The 18,731-nt window shown below is 42.0% G+C and overlaps 1 protein-coding gene across 1 annotated transcript in view; it reads right to left on the minus strand.

The window, feature by feature from the left end:
* LOC120715599 (retinoic acid receptor beta-like) overlaps positions 1 to 18,569 on the minus strand; it is a 301,344-nt gene extending 282,775 nt beyond the window's left edge. Inside the window, exon 1 of the mRNA XM_040002664.1 lies at positions 18,186 to 18,569. The gene's annotated coding sequence lies outside the window, so the exon portion shown is untranslated. The remainder of the gene's footprint in view (positions 1 to 18,185) is intronic.
* Between the last annotated feature and the right edge of the window lie 162 nt (positions 18,570 to 18,731).

An 18,731-nucleotide genomic window follows, 5' to 3' on the forward strand; every position in this document is an offset into this window, starting at 1 on the left:
GACCATTCAAACTTGAGGTTGATGCCAGTGCTGTCAGGGCTGGGGCAGTGCTGTTGCAAGAAGACTTGCGGGGTTTGGACCACCCTTTTTGTTACTTTTCCCGCAAGTTTAATAAAAATCAGTTAAACTACTCCACCATTGAAAAGGAGACCCTGGCTTTGTTGTTGGCTCTTCGTCCAGACGCCTTCCTGACCGCTCTGCTCCGACTATCTACTTTTCTTGTTTTTTACTTATTTTTTGCTCTGGTTTACATCCCAAAATCCTCTAGTCTTATAGTTTACGACAGCGGATCACTTGTAAACATCGGTGCCAAGGTTGAACATCTAATCTTGGACACTTTTAAACCCGACCCTTTCTGGCCGCCAGAGATTCTACGCGGCGCGAAGAACAACAAAGGACGGGCCGCTCATCCAAGGCGCAGAACAAAGAAGCGCCGGGGAAAAGGTGCTGGTATTAGGAACAGACTGAGACAGCAGGCGCATCGCGCACCACTGCCAAGTATCCTAGTGGCCAATGTACAATCCATGGAGAACAAGCTCGATGACCTAAGAGCAAGGGTCACCTTCCAACGTGACATGAGGGACTGCAACATTCTGTGCTTCACGGAGACATGGCTGACCCCCACCGTGCCGGACCAGGCCGTAACTCCGTCGGATTCATTCTTTGTGCTCCGCGCGGACAGAACGGCAGAGTCGAACAAAACCAAAGGTGGAGGAATGTGTTTCATGGTAAACAGAAAGTGGTGTGATGCCAGGAGCATTTCTACTCTCTCCAGCGGCTGATCGCCACATCTGGAGTTCCTGAGCATTAAGTGCCGCCCTTTCTATCTGCCCCGTGAGTTCACCTCGGTCATCGCCACAGCGGTCTACATCCCACCCCAAGCGGACACAGGTATGGCTTTGTCCGAATTACATGATGTGCTGAGCTCGCTTCAAAACAAGGACCCGGGCGCAGCCCTCATTGTAGCAGGAGACTTTAACAAAGCAAACCTCAGACAAGTCATGCCAAACTTTTACCAGCATGTCTCGTGTCCAACGAGAGGGGATCGAATTTTGGATCACTGCTATACAAGCAGGGCTACAAAGCTGTCTCACACCCGGCTTTTGGGAAGTCTGACCACAACGCCATCTTCCTCATTCCCCAGTATAAACAAAACATACGGAGGGAAGACGTGACCACGAGGGAGGTAAAACGGTGGACTGCCCAATCAGAAGCTACGCTGCAGGACGGACTCAACGACGTCGACTGGGACATGTTCAGAGCATGCGCAGTCGACATCAACGAGTTTACGGAAGTAGCAGTATGCTTCGTCAATATGCTAGCGGAGGAGATTATCCCCACTGCGAGAGTCACCACATTCCCAAACCAGAAACCGTGGATGGACAGATTGATCCACACTGCAGTAAACGCCAGGACCGCCTCCTACAACGCGGGTCTCGCCACTGGCGATATGAGCGCCTACAAAGCGGCCTCATACGGCGTGCGGCGCGCGGTGAGAGATGCCAAACGCCGGTACCGGGAACGTGTGGAGTCCCGCTTCCACCAGGGCGACACACGGAGTATGTGGCACGGACTCCGCACCATTACGGACTACAAAGCCAGGGACACTGTGCCGATCAACGCCGACTCTGCATTCACCAACGAGCTGAATCAGTTCTACGCCCGTTTTGAGGTTAGCCAGGCGGCTAATGCTATCTACCGCCTGACTACCGAGGACAGTGACGTCATCAGCGAGAGACCGGTGACCAGCATCGCGGAGCATGACGTCCGAGCGGCATTGAGGAGAGTGAACACAAGGAAAGCGGCGGGGCCAGACGGCATCACCGGCCGTCTGCGGCAGGTGCTTCTCCAACAGCATCACCATCAACACAGGAGCACCTCAGGGATGTGTCCTCTCGCCACTGCTCTACTCCCTCTACACTTCAGACTGTGTGGCCACCCATGGCTCCAACACCATTGTGAAGTTTGCTGACGACACAGTGGTGTTGGGTGCCATCTCCAACAACGATGAGGCGGCCTACATGGATGAAGTGAAGAATCTGGCATCGTGGTGCCAGGACAACCACCTCCAGCTGAACGTCGGCAAGACCAAGGAGCTGGTGGTGGACTTCAGAAGGGGTCAGCACAGAGACTACAAGCCCATTATCATCAATGGAGCTCCAGTGCAGAGGGTGCAGTCCTTCAAGTACCTTGGTGTCCACATCTCCTCAGACCTGACATGGGCTGCCCACATTCAGGTCCAGACCAAAAAGGCTAGGCAGCGCCTGTATCACCTACGACAACTGAGGAAGTTCAGGGTCTCTCCAAAGATCCTCAGGATTTTCTATACAGGCGCTGTGGAGAGCATCCTCACACAGAACATGACATCGTGGTTTGGGAACAGCTGTGTGAAGGACCAAAAAGCTCTCCAGAGAGTGATCCGTACAGGAGAACGCTGCTGCAGGATTGCTCTCCCCCCGCTTCAGGACACCTACACCAGGAGATGCCGGACTAGAGCAGCGCAGATACTGAAGGACCCGTCCCATCCTGGCAACAAACTGTTCCAACTTCTGCAATCTGATAGAAGGTTCCGCATCATCCGGGCAAGGACAGAGAGACTCAAGAGGAGCTTCTATCCCCAAGCCATCCGGGCCCTAAACACACACACCCGCCCTCTCACATCATCTATAATTGACTGAGACAGGACTCTCTTCTAGACACTCTAAACCAAGGCACAATGTACATTTCAAATTCCTTTAATTTTAAATATGTTTATATTGTCTATCCTGTAAAATAGTCAGATGTCTATTCATATTAATGTACAGAATTCACCTGCTTGCTGCTACTACTGCACATTCACCCAATGTATATACTATATATATATATATAATGTTCTTCCTCTACACCCCCGAAAATGTTATGTTCATTTAAATCACCCCATTGCCTAGTGAGTTGTTTCACTAACGGTTTTCAGTTTTGTTAATAAACCTTATGTTTTGCCCAGGTCTGGGTACGGCTTGCCCCTCTGGGGGCGGGGGTACCTGGACCTGGGATATAGAGTATGTTTTGGGAGTGTGATTGTCTGTGCAGTGTCTATTTGTGTCTGTCTCCACGTCGGGTGAGTGCCGAGTATTTGGTTGTGTATATGGTAGGGGTGGGGGAAAAAATCTATACTGTGTAGTATCGTGATATTTTGTTTGCTAATAATGTATCGATACAGGGACAGCACAAATCGATATTTTGTTACAAAAAAGTTTTTGTGGACTGGAACTCTGACTTCAGAGCATGTTGATCCTTTTTCTGAGCAAGAATCCTGGCATTCCTTCACTGTCCAAATGTGTTTAACTTTTATTTTGGCAGCAATAAACATGACAGTTTACTTATTTTAATTTAAGACATGTTTTATTTTAATTAAGTTTAAAACTTTTTTATTTAATGTAAAATTATATTTTGTTTTAATTTACTTTAAAATTCTTCTGTTGCTGAATGGGCTGCATAGTTTTCATAAATTGCATAGTTCAGAACAGCTATAATTGTACCAGATGGTTGCATTCAGTTCAGTTGGACTAGACTGTAATACAAACCGTTCAGTTTGTCAACAATAAAACTGACTGAAATGAGAGAAAGACTGAGTGTGAGACTTTGTTATTAGATAAAATGAATATTGATAAAGTTTACCTTTATGTACAGAATCTGAATATCGCAAAATATTTTTTAAAAATTGCAATAATATCGTATCGTGCGTGAAGTATTGTGATAATATCGTATCGTGGGATGTATGGTGATTCCCACCTCTAGTATATGGGGTGGGAATGCACGTTTGTGTCTGCGTGCACCTGTTCGTCTGTGTCTATATGTCAGCTTGGGTCTTAGACTCCACCTCTCTGGGTGCATCTCAGGCTCTCCGAGGTATGGAGGCCCGTCTCACCACACTCCCTGCCGGTGGCTGATGCCCTCAGACGTTGGTGTGTTGGTGGTTCTTGGTGTCTGGGGCTGGGCGCTCATGTATGTACCAGCTCACTCCTGGTGGCCGATTGGCGGGGCCTGGTGCCTGTGGCCCAGCTGAGCCCCTTCCGGGAGCTGAGGTACCCTCAGGCGTCTGCCCTCAGCCACGGAGCAGAGTGCTGGGTGACCTCTTGTTTGGGCTCTCCAGCTCTTCCCAGGAGGGTGGTACGGTTGCCCCCCGGTGGTCCTCCTTGGGTCCTTGTATTCTGGATGTCTGGGGCCTGGATCTCCTCCATACCTGCTTCATGCCCTGGGGGACAGAGCTATGGCTCCCCACACTCCCTAGCAGATCGTTACATGGAGAAACCTTTGGAATACAAGCGTGCCGATCCACACAGGTGTGCACACAGGTGTACACACAGGTGTTCACAGACTAAAACTACACCTTTCTTGGCTGTTACCTCAAAGCACATTGTGCGCTGTCGATCTTGCGTGCTGCACAATATCGTTTAATATTTAGTATCTACTGTTATCTACTGTTAGCTAGTTTATTGTGATGGTGTTGTATTTATTATTTTGCTCTTTCTTGTTTGTTTTCTCTTCTGTTTTTTTTTTTATCTGCATACAGGTGATCAAGATGTTTTTGTTTGTTTTTCTTTTTCTTTCTTCCCCCCTTTCTCACCGTCTCTTCTCCCCTCCTCTATTTTTCTTTCTCTCCCTCTCTTTCATTCTTTCTCCCTGTCCTATCCCCCAGTCATGTCTGTCCCGTCTGTAACAACCGAAAATCAAATCAAATAAATACATAATTATAAGAAAGGTCAATCAAATGGGCCAATATGGCAAGGCCATGATTCAGACAACAATTCTGATGGCTAAAGATCCAAACAGGACAGGCAAAAAAAAAAAAAAAGAAGGAAAGAAAACTAGGCAAACAACTGCGCCAGTGTAAAGCAGCAGAGCTCCACCTCTCATGAAGAAGATGAACAGCATCTCCATTCCCCAGTAGTGCGGCTCATACCCTGGGGTAAGCCAGGACATTTATTTGAGAGTCCTTTGTAAAACAGTGAGCCAACTGCTGCCACACATCCAAATCCATGCTTGCTGGATCCAATCTAGTTACATTCATTTGTCGTATGTCACTGTGTGGCACAATGTGAACCCAAATGCAGGACAGAAACTTCAAAACAAATTTGCTACGTGGGACTCTTCTGATCCTCTACAACTCGGACAATAAATACTCACCAGATAATGAGGGGAGAAAAAACAGCCAGGAGACATAGTGGGAACAAATCGGGGATAACAAGACAAGAAAAGTAAAAGCACAAGAGAAGACTGGTTAGATAAATTAAAAGCCAAGTGGTAAAAAGTGGTCTCTCCTCCTGCTTTCTATGATTGGCCATATCAACTTTATAAAAATGGTTGTGCTGTCATGCTTTAGATCTCTCTGAGAACGTGTGCATTTATCTACCAGTGTCTTTTCTTAAAAAATGTGATTCTCTTATTCTTTCCTTTGTGTGGAGGAATAAACCTCGTATCTCCAAAGCTAAAGCCTGAATCCTCATTAGTTATGGATTATTCCCTTCCAGCGCTGCTGTTTTTGGACAACTGCCTTCCTATGCCACCTTTGGTGATAACTTCATTCTTAGAAACTCTGATGATTTTGAACCATCTGCATTTCCCTTTTTTACTCTTCTATGACCAACAGCCATTGGCCAGCGCTGATGAATACAGTCTTCCTCGATTGAAAAAGAGGGGGATTGTGCTGTTTCAGTCAGAATCACCAAGACAAAACTCGACAAAACTTTTGGTACTGTCTCCCTCTTATGTGATAAATGTGGTGTCACAGAAGAGTCACTCTCACGACTGTTTTGGTGTGGTCCTAGACAATTTCTGGAGGGCCATTTTTGAAGTTTTCTAAACAGTTTGTTAGGGACATCCAACTAGACTGGAACCTGGCCATCACTTGCTGCTCTGAGAGGACTTGGCCACTTCCATCTCACCAAAGGAAACTCCTCAGGGAAGGCATGATAAAGAGAATAATCTTACTAGATAATCTTACTAGAATGGAAATCCTATCATCACCTCCCTGTTTCAAATGGTTGCTCAATGAAATACTACTTCTCACTAGACTTGAGCAGATTCATTGCTGTAAAGGCAAGTCTCCCACCAGTTTTCAGGCCATCTGGAAACCATCCCTGGACTATCCTGGATCAATTCTGGAATTGCTTCATGCTGCTGTATGCTTGATGTCCACTTATCTCTATATTTGTAATCCTGTGACTTTGTATAACATCTCTCCACCCATTGTTTTTGTTTCATTGCGTTTTTTGTTTGTTTCTCTTTTGTATAAAATGTTCTTAAAAGTTCCATTTAAAAAAAGACCCAAAACCATGATACCCATAGTATGCCAGCAAAATAACTCCCGCACAATTAAACCATCACCACCAGCAAGAAAACTTGACACAAGGCAGGATGGATCCATTCATTCAGGTTGTTTATGCCAAACTCTAATCCTACCATCCAAATATCACAGAAGAAATCAAGATTCGTCAGACCAGGCAACGTTTTCAGTCGTCTATTGTCCAATTTTGTTGAACATTGCAAGCTGTGGCTTTAGTTTCCTGTTCTTAGCTAACGGGACTTTATTAATTATATATTTGCATTAAAAATCCTTTGAATGTGTCTACAAAATGAAGTGCCTGGTGAGTATATATATAAAGCACACTGTCTGCTGCTGTGTGTTGCATGTAAGAAAGAACAACTTCAGACAATGTCGTAGCCTGATTCCCCCACCAGATTCCAGAGATCATGCATGAAAAGAGAAGAGCAGTTCGATTACCAGCTAATAATCACTATTCTTCACAATGTTTAGGCTAAATACTGCACATTATAGACTGTATGGCTTCAGTCACAAAAAAACATGCCCTAAAATGAGAAACCCCACTAATCCAGAGGTTAAAAGCAAACAACCACTGTTATTATTTAAGAGCTTTTGGCTTAGGTAGCAGGGAGTGACAAAGAATACAGGTGGATTATCAAAGCAGCAAGCCTACAACGCACATGATAGAGCATTAGGTAACAAAGAGGATTATTCAAATAAGAATCAAGTTATTAGCATTGCAAATTAGAACAGTATTTAAAGCACAGCAACATGCCCTTCAAATTTCTCCTGCTGCAGAGAAGTCCCAGCTCTCCTCAGTGTTAAAAAAGTTATAAGGCAGGAAGAGTTAGCACTTCCATGCTAAACTTTACCGCCACACTGAATTATCATTGGATCCTCCATTTCTCATAGAAACTCCTCCACCTCCTCATAATCTCTTCATTTCTATAATGGAATTGTGTCGTGTGCCACAAATTTATTAAACCACCACTGAATGTAATGTAATGTATTGTAATGGTTATCAGAATCATTTTAATCCACCAGCATGCATACGCTCTTTAATCAAAATCACATTTTTAATGCAAAATGATTATTATTAACCACATGAATATTTTTGATTAAGATACCAAGTTACAGTTTGTTACTTGCATTCCTGAAAAGAAAAAAATAGTTTTAGTAGTTAAACATTATACTTGAGTATTTCTGACTTCTCAGAGAAGTCAATGTAAAGTTTAGTTATATAGCACAGGGTTGACCTAAGTGCTGAACATTAAAATTATATAGTTACAAGTAATATTACACTAAAAATCCAGAAGATTGTAACACAATACTCAACATTTAAATAAATTAAAATGAAATAAATAAAACCAATTAATAAAATCAAAATGGACAATACAATGCAATCAACTAAGGCCCATAGCCTCAAATTTGAGAGTAGTGTAATTTTATACCTGATAACTTTGGGTTGCTGAATTTCACTGTGATTCCACATTTTCTGGGTGCCAGTTTCTTCTTATTTCTACAAATAATTATTAGAATGTAGATAAATTTTTTTTAAAAAAGTAAAATATCATAGCATCCTATTCACAGTTTGGTATAATGTCTGAATTATTTATAATGCCTCAGAAATCATATATATATATATATACATATATATCTATAGATAGATAGATAGATATCAAACGACACAATTCCATTATAGAAATGAAGAGATTATGACAGTATTACCAAGACTACGTGAAGTACCCTCAGAAGGTCTGCTAGATGATGTTAATGCAGCACTACGAACGATACCTACAGCCACCATTACTGCACCTGCTCGCCTGACTACAGTGGGACTCAGAGCCTTTAGTTGTTCTGCCCCGAGACTTTGGATGCACTTCCTCTTGCTCTACAGACCACACACTGTCTCACCACTTTGAAATCACTACTCAAAACTCATCTGTTTAGAATTGCATACACCTTATCTTAGACCATTTTTACCTTGCTCAGTTTTTATATTTGCTTTTATACTTTTATGACTGTTTATGTCTAAATTTTATCTACCATGTTTGCTATATATACATTTTTCTTATGTTTTTTATGGTATTGTTTACGTGTTACTGTAAGGTGACCTTGAGGGTCTGAAAGGCGCCTATAAATAAAATGCATCATCATTATTATTATTATTATTATTACTGAGACTAATAAGCTGATCTACAATACGGCAGCAGTGATTAGTGAGATGCTTGGATACAAGTTGAACAGCCACAAGGAGCAGTACCTTCCATAGATAAGGAGGCTATAGAGGCTAAGATCAAGGTAGCACAGGGGAAGGTTAGCCAACTATCAGAGCTGCAGAAAAGTGCGATGAAGAAGGTGCCTACGAAGCGCAGCAAGCTGTCCATACCCGGGCCTTGGAAACTGCCAAGCAAGGACTCACAGCCTTGGTCAGCCGCTTGAAGAGGTACACAAGACGGATCGAAGGTAGGAGAATAAATATGCACCATATATGCAGTTGTGAGTTAGTAATAACAGCATTTAAGAATAGTATTAACTTAGTAATAGTACTGTAAATTAATACTATTCTTAAATAAATAACTGATGTGCACATGCTTTACTTTTTCTAATATAAACAGTATACCATCCAGTTACACAGCAGCCTGTCGAATAGTATAAATGGCTGGTACAATAGTACACTTCCCCATATGGACACCACCATTATTATGTATTATACAAATGAGGTGAACACCTCAACAGTTAAGAAACCAGTCAAAACAATGGAATGATGCAGAAAGTCGTCTTTTTTCTTGATTCCTGTTTCAACATCCCATCTGCATTCACAGTCATCAGTGACAGCTCCTTATCTAGCTAATGAAGCATAACAAACACACTGATGCAATTTTTACATAAGGTTCATAGTAGCAAATCAGTATGCCAGTTAAGTTCAGTCTTCCACTGAACAAGATATCTTTCATTCATTATTGATGTTGTGTGAGAGGCTCTTTCCCGGAAGGCACCCTAAGATTCCCATAGCCAGACACAGCATCAAAGGCTTCCATATAATCTTGTCTACTTTTTTTCTGACCTATCCACATCCCAACTCTCTACATTACATGGTTTGTAATTACTGCTTTCCCTTGCCATGCATGTTTAATTACGTCATAACTTACAACCTAACAGTGAGAGCGATATTTGTGATATCTTTATTAAGAATGATTTTTACAGTTAAAGGTAAATATTTTGCATAGAAACAGTCTTACTAGGACTAGGATTCTTTAGCTGGATGGCGATATACGATATATATCTCGATATTTTTTTTAAAGCCGTAAGGTAAGAACAAAAAGAGAGTTCTTAGTCAAAGCTGTGTCCCAGATGTCACACAGGCACTTTTATTAACATACAGCACAGATGTACAAGAAAAAAATACTCAGAAATAAATTATCAGCATTCATTAAATGATACATCTCCATAAATAAAATAAAACAATGTTGTTTTTGTGCATAACAAAAACCTCACAATTGTGCAGTCAAAATGTAAACTAACAGATGCTGAGCATAATAACAAGCAGCTGCTCTGTTCCCAAGTTCTACTGCGTGACCGACAGCCTGGAGTTTGAAATCCTCCTTGTAACCATGTCTCTGAACAGGTGCCATTTGTGGCCCTTATACACACACAATACGGTAATATTACGTTGAAGCACAGTACGTATCACTCCGCGAGGCTCCCGACTACGGTAGCCGTAATGCTCCGACAATCAAGCGGTGCGGCTTCATAGTTTACCAAAGTCGTACTAAAATATTTTTTGACAGATTGCCACATAAAATCGGTTCGCGGTCAGTAAACACGACCAGAATTCATACATAAGGTGCACTGTTGGTTTTTGAGAAAATGAAAGGATTTTAGGCCGTCAACGGGTTAGCGCAGTGAGTGCGGTCAGCTCGTTAACGCGTTGATGCCGTGCAGCCACACGCACGGGACGATCCGTGGTAACTCGTTAAGGGACATTTGCTGTGTTAATGCAGTTATGCCGTTAATGTCATTTTAACGAGATTAACGCTGATAGCACTAAAATAATAATCTCCAAATGTTTTCTTTTTACCGAGCAGCTCCTCTTTGATAGCTGCCGTGTCCGTCTTGTGCTGCCTGCAGGTGAAGCGATGGGGTTGTGTTCAGTGAAGGAGAGGCAGAGTAACGCTGCGTAGAGACAAAAGTGGACGAAAGAGAGGCAAACTTGCGGCTTCACAAGTATTTATTATAACATAACATAGACTATATTGATATAAACTATATTGTCAGATCTTATATCTCGTATAAAAATATATTGATATATTTAATCCTTTAAGACCATAGAACCAAGTCCGCCAGAGCTTATAATGGATAGGATTTATATAGCGCTTTTCAAGGCACCCAAAGCGCTTTACAATGCATTACATTCACACACTGGTGGAGGCAGCTACAGTTGTAGCCACAGCTGCCCTGGGGCAGACTGACAGAGGCGAGGCTGCTGTATCGCGCCATCGGCCCTCTGGCCAACATCAGTAGGCGGTAGGTGAAGTGTCTTGCCCAAGGACACAACGACCAGGACAGAGAGCCCGGGGATCGAACCGGCGACCTTCCGGTTACAGATGCGCTTCCCAACCCCCTGAGCCACGGTCACCCTGTTATATTATATTTTTACATGCTGTAGCGCCATTTTTGGGAGCATTTCAAGTTGCTATACATCAATACAACCATTATAGCCCAAATTTTAATAATATGTATGCATTAGGTCCAAAGAACTACATAAATCCAAAAAAGTGCACTAAACTACAAAAAAAATAGTAAATCGTGCAAAAAGTTGCACAAAATAGTTTTCAACCGCAAGAAATTTATTTTGAGTGTCATCATAGTTTTATTTTTGAGATACACCAATTTTTATATACTGCAGGAAAAACGAAAATAAATATCATACTGCAAATTTGCAAAAAAACACAGCGTGTGCTTCAAAATAAACTATTTCCAGCAGTGCCTTTTGGGTTCTAAGCATCCCAGAAACTATTCAGAAAAGCATAAAGCCAAATATGACTTTTAAAAACACCAGTATAGGCTTATAAGGCCTTGAAGGTAAAAACTACATTTTCCGCAAGAATGACGTCACTTCCAGTTTTGGCCAGGTAATGGCGGACATACGATAGTTCGCGCTGACGTCTATTCCAACCTAGGAAGTGTTACGAACAGCTGATCGGATCGGCAAAGCGTGTTTCTGGAATATTATGTTTTTGTTGCTGCAAGTGCTTTTTATGCAATTTTTGCAAAGCTATATGTGGAAGGAAACCGTGACCGAGGACAAACTAATGGCATAACATGTAAGTACAACTCCTCCGGTTTCATATGCAAAGATATTAATGCGCTACCTTACGTGGTTCCAGTTCTACAGAGATTTAAAAATAGTTAAGTAAAACGGAGCGTGCCCGCTCTGACCGGTTTTAAAGGGTTAAAAACTCAATATGTCGCCTAGTCTTAAGTCTTACTATACTGTACATTAGCACATTATGCGTCTTAAATAGTTACGTGGACTGATGCTGGTAAAGCAGCAACGCTGATCATTTTATTACAGATGAAAGAATTTAGACAGTTTTTCATTCTCAGTGATGCCGCAGTGTTCATTTGACTTTGGGACCTGAAGATGACGGAGTTTTGGACCCAGATTACTCCGTGGGGCTCCTGACTACGGTAGCCATATTGCTCCGACAATCCATCAAGCGGTGCGGCTTCGTAGCTTACCAAAGTCGCACTAAAATATTTTTTGACAGATTTTTGAGCGCCGTGTAGAACATAGAATAGGTTCGAGGTCAGTAAGCACAACCAGAATTCATACATAAGGCGCGCTGTTGATTTTTGAGGAAATTAAAGGATTTTAATGTGCCTTAGAGTGTGGAAAGTACGGTATATAAATGTAGCTTATGCATAAGTTCAGTAAGGAAAATCTGTAATCACTGCTGCTTTCTTGGGTGTTCAGCTGCTCGTCTGTTCGTTACACCATTACCACTTTCCCACCATGTCCAACACAATACTGACATCATTACTCTAGTCCAGTCACCTTCTTGCCCACCTTATTTCAGCCAGTCAGCGTCCACTCAGATTGGTTTACAAATGTTTCGTCTTTCTCCCCATCAGACTTTCCCTTAGAGCTCCATCCAAGCCTCATTGTCACCACCACCATCAAGACCCCAGGAGGTCCTGTCCTAAATCCTAACACTGCTATGATTCTGTTCTGCTAATATGATTATTGACGTTTAATGTGTTCATTTCTCTATCTCAATAAAACATGTTAAATTCTTCTTATTTAAATGAATCTATGATATATATTTTTTAAATATCTTTCTTTTAGGACTCTTTGTTGGTTTGGGGTCTCAGTGTAGTTTGGTTTCCTCTGTGTGTCATGTTTTTTTTCTCAAGTCTTCTTAGTTTTGTTATCTAGATTTTAGTTTCCTTACATTTCATCTCTTGCTTCTGTTATCATGCCTCCCCTGTATTCCTCACACCTTCTAAGTCAGTCTTGTCTCTGTGATTGTTTGCCTTTCTGTCTTTGTGTGAAGTCGAGCCTTAGACCTCTAAATTTCATCATAGAATCACTTAAGATAAAAATAGCAGTTTCAGTGGTATTTTCTGACATTGTCTTTTACAGTAATGTTAATATTTCCCTATATTGTCTATTGAAGACCGTATAGGTTAGAATGAAAAACGGTTCGACTGTGCAGTGTTGCGTTACTGCAGTTAAAAGGAGATAAAGAGTTAATTTCATGATAAAACACATTTTACCTTTACCTGTGTCTGCTTTTCATCTGTACTCTGAATCACATTAAAAACATTTGCTAATGTAAACTAGATCACTATAGATTTTGAGCTTATTGTAGCTTTAAGACTGACTAGTCTGCTTCTATATCATTTGTTGCCAGCCAGGGAGTAGGGATGGGTACCGGTATCCGGTATCCATTAAGGAGTAGCTTAATGTTGTTCGTGTGTAATTTACGTTGAGTAGGCTAACCACGTTATTAAATTAATGCATGTAAGGTGAACTAGCAAACACCGTCATAGTTACATGCAGCTGTCTTCTTGTTTGATGGCAGATACTCCCTTCACCCTGGCCAAAAAGGCTAAAATGACCAAAGAAAAAATCAAAAACAGTTAAACATGAGAGGTTTTTGGACAAAGTTTGTGTTTTTTCCATTGTTTAAGCTCTACTTCCAGCCAAGAGTGACACCATATATGCCCTATAGCTGCAGAAAAGGCTAACATTGTTATCTTTTTACAAAAAAAACAGCTGAACATGAGAGGTTTTTGGACCAATTTTGTGTTCTCCATTCTTTAAGCACCGGTTTAAGCACCGGCACCGTTTCAAAAGTACCGGTTTGGTACTGGTATCGGATAAAACCTAAATGATACCCATCCCTACCAGGGAGGTGATGGCTACTTTATTATTTTAATTTGTTAAGGATTTTAATTGTTTTTTTCAGAATAGCTCCAGATCCAGCTGAAAGTAATTTAAAAGAATACCTCACCTTACTCAACAGCACTGTGTCTGCTGTGGAAACCTTCTACAGTCACCCAGGATCTGATGTTTTCAACCAACATAGACACAATAACCAAAAAGGCCCAGCAGAGCATACACTTCCTGTGTCAGGGCAGGAAGTTCAGTGTTAGTGTTTCTTCACTAGGAGTCTGTCACAGCAGCGGAGCCACTGTACAGATTGGAAGTTGCTGTTCCACGATTCATGCCATGGACACGAGCCCTGTGCGGGATCTGGGAGAAAACGGCACAGAGTGCTGGGATTTGCACATCCTTGTTCACTGTTTGCCGCTGTAAAGTCCTGCGTTTGGGTCCTCTCATTACCTCAGACCTGACATAAACTGAGTAAAATTATATTCTTCTAAGCTAGCAAAGCTGCTTACTTCAAGCCTGACGTTGTCTTACAGGTGAAAGAATGATTCCAAGTCACTGCCCCACAGCAAGGATAACAGCTTATTTAAACCTGATACTGATCAGGTGTCAGCAGAAACCGGTACTGGATCAGAGCAGAAAAAACTGAACTGGTTCACCTCCAGCAGAGTCCCTCAGTGTAAACATGCCGTAACACACCTGCCCATCTTAACCCAGACAATAGAAACAAGTACATTTCTACAAATGTCTCTTTAAAAAAAAACACACACAAATGCAAATTTAGTAGGAAAAACTGTGTAAATGTTGAATAACAGGGAATTCTATACTGTAATAAATTATGACCAACAGGCAAACAAATACCATGACCGCATGTCATGGTTGCGTGTTTGGAGTTTATTTTTTGTACACCATAACATTTCAGTTTTAACTTGACATCATTGCCTTTAAACACCAAACCAATGTGAGCCTAAACGGAGGGAACATTAACAAAGTAAAGGCATTCACAGCTTATCTCATACAAAGAGCTGAAAGAGGCTAAATCAAAAAAACTGATGCAACATTTATAGAGCTGTACTGAGGCTGCAGGGAACCAAAACAGCATGTTTGGTGCAGATATGAAACTTAATCCTGTGTACCCAGTGTCTGAGTAATTCTGTACTTAGATGTTTCTGTTTTGGTGAACTTTGTTAGGATATTCTGTTTTAAAAGTAAAGTTCTGCCATTTTCTTTAAAGTAGTTTTCTCCTGTTTTGTGGCTGGACAGGGAGTTTAGACATTGTACTTTTGTGTTTTTAGATAAGAATTGTTTTTATTTTTTAGCCAGGATGGGGAATTTTTGTTTTGGCCTTGGAGACCCTGAAGTCTACAGCTTCCTTTCTGTTTAAGTCAAGTGTGAAGCTCTGAACTTGTGAAAGTAAACCATTTAAATGCTGATCTGGCAGCACGGTGGTTTGCGCTGTTTCCTCACAGCAAGATGGGCCTGAGTTTAATTCCACCACCTGGCTGGGGTCTTTCTGTGTGGAGTTTTCATGTTCTCCGCATGTCTCTGTGGGGTTTTTCCAGGTACTCCGGCTTCCTCCCGCAGTCCAAAGGCATGCGGTGGGGATATGTTAATTAGTAACACTAAATTGGCCATAGGTGGCCATGGTTGTGACAGACTGGCAACCTGTCCAGAGTGTACCCTGCCTATTGCCCTAAGACAGCTTGGATAGGCTCCAGCCCCCCCCCCCACCTACCCTGGTGACCCTGACAGGGATAAATAGAAGAGAAGCTGGGTTTTATTCAGTAGTTTTAAGTAGTGGATTGCTACATTTCTGTGATACATATTATGTATCACAGAAATGTAGACTGTGCCTCCTAGACTTCCATACTAAGTGTTGTGTGTCACAATAGTGTGTCTGCCAGCTAAAGGCACAGCTGGAATATTTTCCAGCAAAAGAAAAGATTGTGAGATAACTTCATTCAGAGACTGAAGATAAGAAGGGAAGAAGAGCGGTTATATTTAAAAAGATAGGACTGCCATGTGAATATTTAAAGCTTCATTTAATGTCCTCATTTTTTCAATCACACACTGGATTTGTATATGATGTGAAGGCATGTTTTGCATTTATGAAACTTCCCATAAAAATGAGGTACACAAAGTTTCTGTTATTCAAATGTTGCATGACGTGGGAGCTTAGTGCAGGATAAACAAGTTAGCGTGACTTCCTTTGATGACTTTACAGTAAAGGTCTATGATGGACTGGTACTCAGTGGCTGTGGTGTTCATGGTCAGTTTGGTTGCATCGAGTGTAACGGAGATTGATTTGAATTTAAGCAGCTTAGATCCAACCGTTATAGTAATTGTAATATCAGCCAACATAGCTTAGCTGGGAAACATATGTTTGCATCTGGTTTAAGTCATTGTGTAAATCCACGAGGAGCAGTAAACCTCAGAGCAGCAGCACAGGTCAGGTGATCAAAGCCTGTACACAAAGAAAACCTGCTGGATCGCTGGATAGAAATCATTGCAAGCTGTGATTATGTTTCACACGCAGAGCTACTACAGCCAATTTCAGGGTTCCCCTACCTGCCACGTCCCACTTGTATGTTAAATTAATATAGCAAAGAGAATGACTTTGTAATTTCTTACTTTTTTCCTTTTCTTTGAATAAAAAAGTCGAATCAGTAGTTTTATTTTTATCAGAGTATTACTTAACACAAGTATCGTTACTTGTAATTATTAAGAACAGAATTTTGCAACCTCTGAATTCTTCAGAGTTTAACTACTGAACTAACCAAGAACCTCTCATGTAATGAGGCTGAATGCTTTTCACTGAAGACTCCTGAGTTTAGAGTTACAACTGAACTAAGAAAGAGAAGCGAGGCGAAGCAGCAGCTACTTCTCTGACACTCGGCCAGCATTCTGTGGAGTGGAGCAAGTCACACTTCAGAATGTCACACAGCAGCCTAACAGGCCATCTCCTATCCCTGAGAGCATTTTGCCATCTGCTGACTGTTACTGGTAATCACATGACCAATCGCATTTTATATGCAGCTTTAACATCATTTCCTTAGGGATCATTAAAGTATTCAGATTCATATATAGTTCAGGCACACGGTGCGTAACGATATGACTCGTGTCATCCATGAAGAAAAAGTCACATTTGAAAAATCCATGATCCGTGTGATGGAGCTATAGAAGGAGAAGTTCAACGAGGAATAGGAGATGCACATAGAGTCAAATTAAAATGTATGGAATAATTAAAGATCTTTCATTTTGGCACAGGGCTCAACATAAAGGCGCTGAAGAAACATTGCTGATGGAATTAAGCACATTATTAATGCAGGCTTACTCCAGGCTATTGCGCCACTGATGTTATCCTTTGATATCTTCCAAAGTCATTAATATTGCATCGTGTAGCTGAAGTCTTAATCACCAGCTTCACTGCTGTACTGTATAAAGGAGTATTTTTTTCTGGTGGTAATAAGTCGGAGGCACTATCAAACCAACCATCATTTACAGCTAAAATTGCCATTGACTTTGAAATTCCCACTGACAGCATGCCATTCTGTAATGGCTCCCCACCCCCTCGATGGCATTTCACAGAGGACAATGCTGCTGTGCGCATACAAGTGGGTTAATTAAAAGATTCATAAGTCAGTCTGAGAACATTGACATACTGGAGAGCGATTCCAGCATTAGAAAACATCAAAGGGTTTAAACTCCAGGCATGAAAAGCATGGGAAATGAGCTTTCACATTGAGAAGCGCCTCCAAACCCTGCAGGAAGAGAGGAGCCTCTCTTTGACTCTCAGGTAGCGAGAGCTTGCGACTATGTCCTCATACCACCACCTGCTCCCACGAGGAGGGGATGGGGGATGAGAGCAGAAACACTCAGTGTTAAGAAATGAAGTTATGATATTGTTGTGACTGTTTTCAAGACAAATGTATGAATAAATACATTTATCCAGGGCTTTCCTTTTCCTTTTTGTTGAAATCAGAATTAAATTCTTGGCTTGAAAGCACTCTGAATGAATGAAGGGGCATGCTGGGTGGGAGTGTTGCTGCACATCATATCACGAGGTGATGCAAACCTGCACTTCCCCTGATGGACCGTTTCACAGTCAGGAGTGGGCTGCAACAGGTAAATGCCATCATGGTCATCCCCATGAACATCAACATCATCATTACTGTACAAACCATCTCCTCTCCAGTGCACCACGTTCACCGCTGATGACCACCAGACCACCTCAAATATTACATTATTTTTAAAAAATCTAAAACTAAAATTTCAGGGATGCCGCGACGCACAATGTGACCAAGTGTCCGGATCCATCACTTTCCGGCGGCGCCAAAACAAACCGGTCAGATGCCCGGACACAAGAAATCACGGTCCCTCTGTGACCCACTTAACAGAATAATTAACAGCAGCATATTGCTCACAACTTTTCAATAGCTCTTTGCACCAATGTTTAGAATTTCTCATGGAGAAACTTACCCCCGTCGCGCAGCTGCTCTCGGTATGTTTAGTACAAATGGGCATCCTATTTTTTTCTTTTCTTTTTTCCCCCGCCCTCAGCCACGCCACCTTTGCCTGAACGCAGCCGAGCAGGGAAGAGTGGAGGAGGTGAAGTCCTTCTGCCAAAGGCTGCTGCACCCGACCTGATGGCGCGCAGCTGCGCCGCGCTGCCGCAACATGGCAGTACCGGGTCTAACCCCGCGTGACGGAGTGACTGACACCGTTCACCACATGACGAGAGCCTTTAGGTGGTGCTTTAACCCAAACAGTTCATCTTTAACTTTCAGATCTGAAGGTCACGTTTATTTAGAAATTCTGAATTTAAGAAATCATTTTGTACGAAGGAAAGGCGGATGGTGTTAGTCTGGGCTGTCATGCTGGGTTGTAGAGTGGTTACCATAGATTCTTTATAGCACCTAGTATGTACCACTTGTTTGTATAAATGAGGACATGTAAAATTCCACACAGGCATTCAGCACTGACGTTGTTCTGTTACTGCTGTTCTGAGTCCTTCAGCTAAAATCA

This window comes from Simochromis diagramma, unplaced genomic scaffold (assembly GCF_900408965.1).
Source record: "Simochromis diagramma unplaced genomic scaffold, fSimDia1.1 OVJJ01000449.1, whole genome shotgun sequence".
Taxonomy (NCBI): domain Eukaryota; kingdom Metazoa; phylum Chordata; class Actinopteri; order Cichliformes; family Cichlidae; genus Simochromis; species Simochromis diagramma.